The 9,678-nt window shown below is 41.5% G+C and overlaps 1 protein-coding gene across 1 annotated transcript in view; it reads left to right on the top strand.

Moving 5' to 3' along the window:
- Positions 1 to 9,678, top strand: part of DIS3L2 (DIS3 like 3'-5' exoribonuclease 2) — a 174,585-nt gene that overhangs the window by 42,196 nt on the left and 122,711 nt on the right. The gene's annotated exons all lie outside the window — the stretch shown is intronic.

Below are 9,678 nucleotides of genomic sequence, written 5' to 3'. Positions count from 1 at the left end.
TCCTGCTGCATGCCCTGGTTGTCCAGAAGAGATGGCAGTAACTTGGGACATAAGTAGTTGTTGGCCTCTGACAAATTTTGGTGGTGATTGTAAAGCTGTTCTATTTAATACCTTGTTTTCTGAGAGATTGCTTTTGAAGATGCACAGACCTCTGCCTATACTGTCGGTAAACTTCCATTTTTCACACCCATCTGTTAATAAAACTGGAAATAACATTTGAGTGAAAGTGTTGTAGTTTTTATGACAAAACATTGGTTTCAACTCATGAATGGATCTGCCACCTCACCAATTCTTGATGCTATTTCCTTCTGGGTACCTCCACTGTCTTTGAGTTACTGCCAAGGTATGTGAACCAACTTCAGTTTTGTTCCATTACTTTCCAGGATAGGGCTTGAGTTGGGAGTTACTCGTCTTGTCTGTGGATGTCTTACACAGGTAGTTATTAACCTCATCTTTTTTGCAGTCGTGGACACTGTGTTATAGTTGCACACCGTTGAGCTGCCACTTTGACTCCACAAATTGAAACTTCCTAAAATGCTCCAGAGTCAGATGTCATGTCTGTTGCATCTCTGTTGCTTCTGATAGCAATGCCAAATTAAAATTTGGAGAAATGCATTCTAGTTTGACACCAGCATCTAAAATAAATACAGACTTGAGCCAATATCTTTCTTTACCTGTGTGATTGTGCTTTAGTGTAAAGGCTTGACGAGAGTTACTTTTCTTGGTGCATTATAGTTCCTCGAGATGCTCTGGAGTGACCTGTATTGGAGATTATCAAGTCATCTCTTAAAATCTGTGCCATCTGAGTGGTTTTTGCCATTAGTTCTATCTTTGGTGAATATTTGTAGGCAAATGTTAGATCAGCTTATTGTCTACACAGTTGAAATCCAACCTACTTTTCCATTGCATTTGCCTAAACCAACTGTTTTCTTTTGTTCTCAAGGCCTTTCTGTGTTCATCCTTAACAAGCCTTGTGGCTGGTGTGGATGTGCCAGTTAGATTTCTGCTGAGTTTGTATTTTGCTATCACCTCTTTTAATAGTTGCTTCAGCTTCTTTGGCCATATAACCCATATGGATTTTTCTCTAGTTTCTTGTTGCTCTGCTTTTTAATGCCCTCCTTTATTTATACATATAAAGTTTACGATGCTGCTTTTTCTGAAGGTGTTTTTGAGCAGTTGATGATTGCTTTGGCTTGTTTCCTGTCTTTCATGCAATTTCTCATATCATCACTTACGCAGATTTTAAGTCTTGCCTGGAAAACAGCTATAGTTATTCTAACATCAGTGATAACTGTCATGAAAAAAGAAAAGATCCTGCCAAATTCAGCCTTCACAGGTGTGGCTCAAAATGGTTTTTAAAAAGACCAAACATACACTTTTTCAAGGCAGAACTTAGCTTTGGAGGATAATATCCGCTGGACTTCCTAAGGCCATCCACTGGAATGTGGTACCGGCATCGGGAGACCGAGTGCTTTGCAGGGTTGGACTGTAGTGAGTGGAAGTGCCCTTCCTTCTGTAACGTGGGCCTCCCTTGGGAGGGCTGCTTGGCTGATGCTGCCTGTTGAACTTTCCTTTCAAGCTAACTGCATATGAGCCTTTCCTTTTATGTTGCATCCCTTCAGCTGGAAACAACTACTGCAGCAAAACAGAGAGAGATGGATGGGAGATGTGATCCCACGGGGGAATTTCTTGCTGACCCACCAAAACCAGTTCTTTACTTACTTTCCCTGAGAGCTTTGCTTTGTAGAGTTTATTTCACAGACTCATTGCGTGGCCTTATGCACAGGAGGGAGCAGGAGAAATAATTTGTGGCCAGTGCAATGCTTAAATGAACACTTGCAGTGGACTTTCTTCTTTTTTTATTCTTAGCATAGGGAAGTCTGAAGGTTTCAAACTGGACAAAGATGCCATCAAGAGTATCATATTTAATAAATCATGAAACAGCCTATCATGTTCTCATGTGCACTTTATGTATGTGTGTATATGCATACATGTATGTGTGTGTATGTGTGTATATATATAAAAAGATCTATATAGATATAAGAATTAAAATCCAAACTAAACAAAAAACCCACCAGATTTCTGGGGCTGAAAAATATCCATAGCTAAATTTACTCATTCTGGGGCAAAAAAACAGAGCCATGTTGAGAAGGTGCTCAAATCTTTGTGCCTATACACAAGCTCTGCAGATTGCTGCCTCTCAGTTGCAAGATGACTTTTGTCCTTTCTGACGGAAGAGTAGAATTATGCAATATCTCTGTTGTTGACTCATTTGTTCTGCTGCTGATGGTCAGAATGAACCATGAAGAATAAAAGTAAAGATGTGTCATTCAAATAAAAGCACTCTGGGTCACGCTGCGAGTGCAGGCTGTTTTGATATGTTTTCTGCCCTGGCCTGTGTCCCATCCATCGTTGTGGCTCTGTTCCTCTTCAGAGCACAGTCACCCCCTCCATCTCTCGTTACATGCTGGGGCAAAGAATTTGGGATTGGCCCTTGCTGTCAGAAGCTCTGAAGCATGAAACTTTGTGTACACTGATTACAGTCCAGATTTGAGTGGACTGAATTTCCCTGAAGTCGTTGTATGCTGGACTTCCTATGCCTCTGTGGGGCTTAAGGCAAACTGGTAGAAATTGTTATGCATGGGGCTGTGGACTGAGACTCAGATGTTGGATCTGTCTTCACTAAGTGCTGCAGACATGAGAGCTGTGCTGCCTGCCCTTCTCTTCCTAAGACCCCAGAGTGATGGGATAAGCAAGCGGGAAGTCCACAGAAGTAAAGAGACCGTCACATTCAACCTAATTCTCAGCCCATGTACTTTCTGAAAGTTCTTGTGATCATAAAAGTGCGTCAGTCTTACTTTGCTCAAGGGTATTTAAATAAAAGTTCATAACCGGTATCACTCTGCCAGAAGCTGTCCTGGTCAAACGAGTTTGCTCTGCTTTTCTGAACTCTTCTTGCAAAGAAGTTGAGTTAAAGATTATCTTCAGAAACGTTTCTGATCTAGGAAATGGTGAGCCATTTTCCTCTCCAGCATGCTGTTCTACACAAAGTTGTCCTATTCCAAAGTTAGATCATCTTAATGTTAAGTTTTGGTCACTGGAGGTAGGTCTTTTTTAGCAAAGTTGGAAATCTCTTTCCTCTTGCATTTTCAGCTGTATTTCCAAGGTGTAAATATCTCTACATGCTGAACAAACTTTCTCTCTTTTTTTTTCTGTACAAAGAGAGTAAGAATGAGCACCTTGAAGAAAGTCTCTCGGCTTCCTTACTAGTGTCCTTCAAACCCTCTCTGGGGTTTCTATACCCTGTTTAAATGCAGGCAAAGAAATAGGCAGTAGCATCCTGGCACTAGTCTGAACAATATTGTGTACACAGAAAAGATTAATTCTCTGTAGTGCTTGCTATTGACATGCAAGTTCTCTGTGTTTTGCCCTGAGACCTCAACTTATTCTGTGTCACTGCTATCCAGAGAAGTCATCCGCCAGTCAACGTGACCTTTGCCAGTTCTGTAATTCTTCTTCTTAATGCTTATTCACATTGACTACTGCAGCAGAGGTAATGTAAGTTTTATCTTATCACTTAGTACTGAACTGGAATACATTATTTCTGTGACTTGTCACTGCAGTAGAAGGATTTTCCTTATACTCCATTTCAATATGCAATAAAAAATAGAAACTTCTCTGTATCCTCTTAACCCAGGAAGAGTGCAAAATGTTCTGTACAGAATACTTTACAATGATGTATCCCCACACAGACTTGTGTGTCACATGAGTTTCATACAAATGTGAGCTGTCTCTTGTTAAATATTGGAATCAGATTACTCTGGTAAAGAAACATCAGCAATTGAACAGTAGCAGCTACTTGTACTCTTGAGAGTGACAGCTGTGCTCATAAAAGTGCCTCAGCCTTTCTTAGCGAAAGGATATTGAAATAAAAGTTTGTAAAACTGTGTCGCTGTGCCAAAAGCTATCCTTGTCAAACTAGTTTGCTCAGCTTTTTTCAACTCTTCTCACAAGAGATCTTACTTTACCAGATACACAGAATATCCTGCTTCCCACAGGGTGGCTCACGGAAGTCATCAAGTTGGTGGACTGGCTGCCCTGGCAGCGATCAGATAGTTGTGTTTATTCAGGATTTCCACTTACACCTACACTTCTGCAAATCAGAGTTTGAATATCTGAATGTCTGAGGCTTGCTCACTGCCTTGATGTAATGAATTCTGAATAGAAATAGCTCATTTACAGGCAGAGTAAACTGACAGCGAACTCAGGCAATTGTGCAATGGAAAATTGAATCAAATAGCTGATGGTTAATAGGTAGAGTCAACGGAATTTGGGTTGGAGCTGCTGCAGAACTTGCTCCTGTCTCTCTCTCTGTTCAACGCTGGCCAGGTGGACATTGGTCAATCTCTTTTAAAGTTGAATGTGACTGTCAGTCCCTAGTAGCCCTAGTAAGGTCAGAAATTATAACCTGAAATTGCTTGGTGTCCACACTGCTGCTGACTGGAGGCTGTTAGTGAGTATTTTGCGATTGCTTGGCTCAACAGGAGTGGTGGCATTTGATAACTTCACGATATGGTCGTGTGATAATGCATTAAGCCATTCTTTTCTCAAGGTAATGCTCTAGAGTCAGTGCTTAGAAAAGTTTTTGGATCCTTCTAGCAAAGGAGAAAAATATATTTGTAATCTAGAATTTAGTCTCTTTTGCACTTCTGCACCGTCTCATGCACTTCCATGCCCCCTCTTTTGCTTTTGTGTCCTCTCTTCTTTTAAACTTGACAAGGTGCCTACCTGCCTTTTGTGTCTTCCTCTGGCACCTGGAGTCCTTCTGCGGTTAGCAGTGTCTTGTATTGGCAGAGGCAGAGTTTAGAGAGATACTCTGCTATTCCTCTCCTTGGCCAAGGCTGGTAGGGAAAAGATGATGGTGACAAGAATCTGGACTGCGTGCTGTCCCTCTGCTCTGCTCAGGTTCCCCCTTCTTTCAGTTTAGGTGCCATGAAATCTCGGACAAATTTGGAGCCCACCAACGTCACTGGCTGCTGGAAGGAATAAATATTTTTTTCCCTCCTCTTCAGAGGCTCCTGTTCACTCTGAGTGCTTTTAAGGAGTCTTCACGCTTCTTTCCTAGTCTGCAGCTTTCTGGAGTGGATCATCTCTACTGCATAGCTCTTAACATTTCTAGGCCACAGCAGAGTGAAAGCTCACCAGGAAATCTTCTCAGTTACATGGCTTTTAATAGAAATCCTTGAGGTGGAACTGTCAAAAATCAGATCGGTTTCACTCTGCTGAAGCCTGGAAAACCAGCAGAGAAGCTGGAGCCGTTTCAGCTGCTCGAGACAGCTCTGTATTAGTTTATCCTAAGTTCGTGTTTGCAGGTCTCTGGATCTAGCTCTTTTGGTTGTTGCTATAACTTTTCTTAAATGAGAGCATAGATTTCTTGAAGAATAAACAGTATAGCAACTTAAGAAAAGTGTTCCACTGGTACTGAACAAATTGGGCTTTACGGATGTATTGATTAAATGCTACGGGCTGAATAAGCTCCAGTTATTCTTCTGTTGCAGAGCTCAAGCCTGCAATGGAAGTTAATGCTGGGAAAACTTCTTACGCTGTTCTTCCCCAGTAAGTTACCTTGACCCCCAAATGACTTCTTAAGTATGGCAAAAAAAAAATTTACTTATACAATTAGATAATAGGAATTAGATTAAGTTCAGCATATTACCATATATTCCTGAATTCACCTGGGTTTCTCCTTTGAGTTACAAGTTTAGGTCAAGTAAGTGAGAGGGCATGATACTGAGAATGAATGGTGGGTGTAAAGATAAACATATTAGAGTATGGTCATTGTTAGCAGCAGGGTTTCCAGGATGAATCAGATTAGGATTCATTCAGCTAACATATTTTCCATGCAATGATAAAATTGGACGCACACACTTTAGGAACAAATGCACATGCAGGAAGGAAGAACATTAAGTAGATAGGCAAAATACTCAATGGAAATGTTTTTGTAGCATTTTAATTTTACTTGCCATTAATGTAATAAAACTGTATTTATGTAGACTGCAACACTACCTATTTTTTTTGGTTTTTGAGGTTTAATTCTGTTGCAGTAAAGCTTCCAGCTCCCCAGTTGACTGGCAGTTTCTCAAGGACATGAGAGGGCCAGGAGGCCTAAGTACCCATGCTGTGATTGTAGTAATGGTATGTGGCTACTGAAATGGCTATGATTTGATCTGTTGGGCTAGATGGCAGCTTCCTAAAATGACGTTGAATCCTCATTATGGATCAGGCTTGGAGGGTTCTAACAAAAAGTGACACACCCGTCTCATCATTCTGCCATCTCCTCCATCCTTCCTCATGGAGGTGGCTAAATATAAGTAAATAATTATATGCTTGGCTGTGTTGCATGTGTAAGGAAGCCAGCTATTCTCACCTCTTCACATTGCCTTTGCTCTGTGTTATTGCAGATACTTGTCTCTCTGCTGTATGCATCTGTTATTATGCCTTTCCTCTCCCTCTCTGAGGGTCTCCTCCCACCCGTGCATCTTCAAAAATCTTTTTGCTGATCATCTGAGTCTCCTGGTCCTCGTCTTCAGTGTGCCATTGGGCATGCAGGTGTGTGAGTTCAGGTGTTTAGACATGAACAGCTGTGGCAGGGTGAGTCTGCTTAAATGGGTATTCAAAATAAACATCTCTAAGGAAGTTAGTCCTGTTCATTAAACACACAGCTCTGTGATGAGACAGCTCGGGAGTGCTGCATGGTTTGGAGCAGTTTTGCTTCTTAACTGCTGAGCCCTCTTGAATTGCACACGGGAGCTGTTAGGCTGATTTTGGACAGGCTGCATGTGTTAAATTCCAAAGCTGTTGGCTTAACAGTCTCATCACAGTGTCTTCCTGTCTTCCCCCCATCATGGATGGAAAGCTCCGTGTAGAGATAGAAATACTCACAAAGTACTGCTTCTTGCATGGTATTTTCCTAAGCAAGCCTTCGTATAGCCTGTTTAAAATAAATTCCAGTTTTGGATGACGGTACTTGGTACCAAGTGAAATGGCACTTTCCTTCATCCCTACCTTTTGGGTAGGGAGGAGAGGCTCTTCAGTTGGCTAGGTGAGGCTTCAGAGAGAGCTCACTTGGACCTCTGTACTGCAGACTCTGTGGGGGAGAAATCTGCCAAGATCAGGAGAAGTTCAGAGCTCCTACCTCTGTAGATACTGAAATAACTTTGTAGGAACTGAAATCGTCCAGCTAGGGACAGATGTTTCTAAGAAACCAGATCCTTTTTGCTTTGATCCTCAAAAAATTACGTTTTGGTTTACTTGGTGAAGGGAGGACCAAGTATGATGTGAACCACTGGTTCCTACCATCAGTTTTGTGTTCTGGAGGGAAAACCTGTTCTGTGCCAATAAACATCAGTGGCAGAATGTGAAGAACGCTTATACTTCTTCTAAACGGCAACATGTTCCCTTCTTGTTGTCCTTAAAAATGAAGATTGTAGCAGAATAGTGTAACCCAGGGCAAATCTGTGCATGCATTTGAATGTATCGCTTTTTGGTTGAAGGGGGTTTTCATTTCCATATGTCTCTTGCATTGGTATAGACAGAACTTCCAAAAACACATCCTTTTTGAGTGTTAGACACAATCCTTGAGATGTTTATTATAAATTGCTTTGGTTTACACCACTTTCCTTATGTATTTGGTACTAAAATGTAATATGCTGAAAACTGCTTATTGAAAGAGACATCAGAGAACCTAAGTGTTGTTACTTCATTAGTAAGTAGTAGACTTGGCTATTGAAAGGTTTAAGCTGAAAAGCAGTATTTTCTTTTTTAAAAGCTTCATATCAATAATACCTTCTGATGGGATTCTTAGATATGCCCATGTAGAGTAAGCCAACTAACTTCTCAAGTAGGTGTTTTTTTTTTCTAGCTGAAGTAGCAAATATTGAACTATTTTTTAAAAAAACTTGTTTCTTTCCATCCAGGGAGGGAGATTTTTTTTTTTTCCAGTGAGTTGTTTTTGAGATCTGAAACTGCGATATATTTTCATTTGCAAGTGGATATTGCATCTTTAATTGTATTCTTTTTGGACAGAATTGCAAATTTCCACAGTGACCAATGCAAACCTAGTGAAAATAATTTTGGATCTGTCACAACTAATCAGAATTCTAGTCTGTTGACTTTTGGTCCACTTTGGCCACCTTTTAATGTCACGATAATTTAATTGTAAAAGGAAATTTGGGGGGCTTTAAAAAAAAATATGTTTGACCTAGGAATGCCAGTCAGGCAAATGTAAGTGTGTACTGAAGCTGCCTAAACTGATCTCTTACAGAGGGAGGCAAATTCCAAGTGTCCTGGATCTGGTTTGTTGGTAATAACATAACTAATTTGAGTTACTTTTTGTATCTAGTGCCTAATTTTTTTTTAAGTAAGACTATTACAGTTTTGGTTTGTCAGATAATTGCTGAAAGGAAAACACTGAGATTATAATGCAGTTTCACTGGATCCTAGTTGCTGAAGTGTGTTTTCACTGTAAGATAAGCTTATGAAGTATTGCCCAAGCTAACATAGTAAATCTTTCTCAGAAAACATGTCTTTGCCCAGGGTGGAAATATTGAATGGTCATTGGATAACCACTGCAGTAAAGGGGTCAGAATAATTCATTTTTAGTTTGGCATAACGCAAGGAGTTTCTTCCCACCTCCCCTGCTCAAAATCCTGCTCTTCTCACCAGTTAACTCTCCTTTAGGATTGCCTCCGTGGCTCTGCCCTGTTGTGGGGGATGTTTGTGTCTCCCAGCTCAGATCTTCTAGACCACCAGTCTCCGGTGGGGCCCTGATACCTCCCCTCTCTGCCCACCCACCAAGTTCCAGCTTCACTGGAGGGAAGGGGGATGTGCAATGAAAGAGAGGGACTATCAGAAGTATATTTAGGGAACTCAGGTACCAGACTCTTGTGGCAGATTATCACTGTTGAGACCGAGGTTTCTGTGCAGCAATTTGACAATTGAGCCAGGGGACATAGGATCTGAGTAGTTGTCCTTTCTGAGCAGAGGGGTTTGTCACAGGGAGCCCTCAGTGCTGGTGCTCCGCTATTGTAGACCTCTGAACATTAGATGTAGCCCCAGTACTGGCAGCATTTTGACTTCAAAAGCAGCAGCTACAAGCTATGGAGAGCTCCACATCTCTTGACCCCAGTAGTACAGAGTTCCTCATGTGTCTTTGTCCCTGTCCCTTGCTTCAGGAGCGTTCCCTGTTAGTAAAGGTATGTGGTGACCTTTTAGATACTGAAGTTGATTAAGAAAGATGGGTAGGAATAAGTAGGTAGGATTTGCTTCCTTCTTTCTTTCTATTGATGGTATAGTTGTAGATTCCAAGCTCTGTCTGCTGGACTCTCTAATAACCCAGGATTTTTTGGGAGGGATACTGAAACTGGAGAGACCGCTGAAGAAGAAGATACTCTCCAGGCAGCCAAAGGCCCCTGGCTGATGTTGGCTGTGAAGGAAAAAGGCAAGTTCTACCATGTGCCACAGTGAGAATTTAGATGCTTTCTGATATCTGTACTGGGTTCACATGGGTCAGCAGGATGGGGGGCAACGCCCCAGCCCTGCATGTTCTTCATTCCAGGCAAAGGAAGCCCTGGTCACCCATTTGCTGAGCTCCCCGTTACGTCTCCCTCCTGTGCTTCT

This window comes from Cariama cristata, unplaced genomic scaffold (assembly GCF_000690535.1).
Source record: "Cariama cristata isolate BGI_N322 unplaced genomic scaffold, ASM69053v1 scaffold20213, whole genome shotgun sequence".
NCBI lineage: Eukaryota > Metazoa > Chordata > Aves > Cariamiformes > Cariamidae > Cariama > Cariama cristata.
Note: the sequence above shows the minus strand (reverse complement) of the source record. Positions and strands in the feature narration are given on the sequence as shown.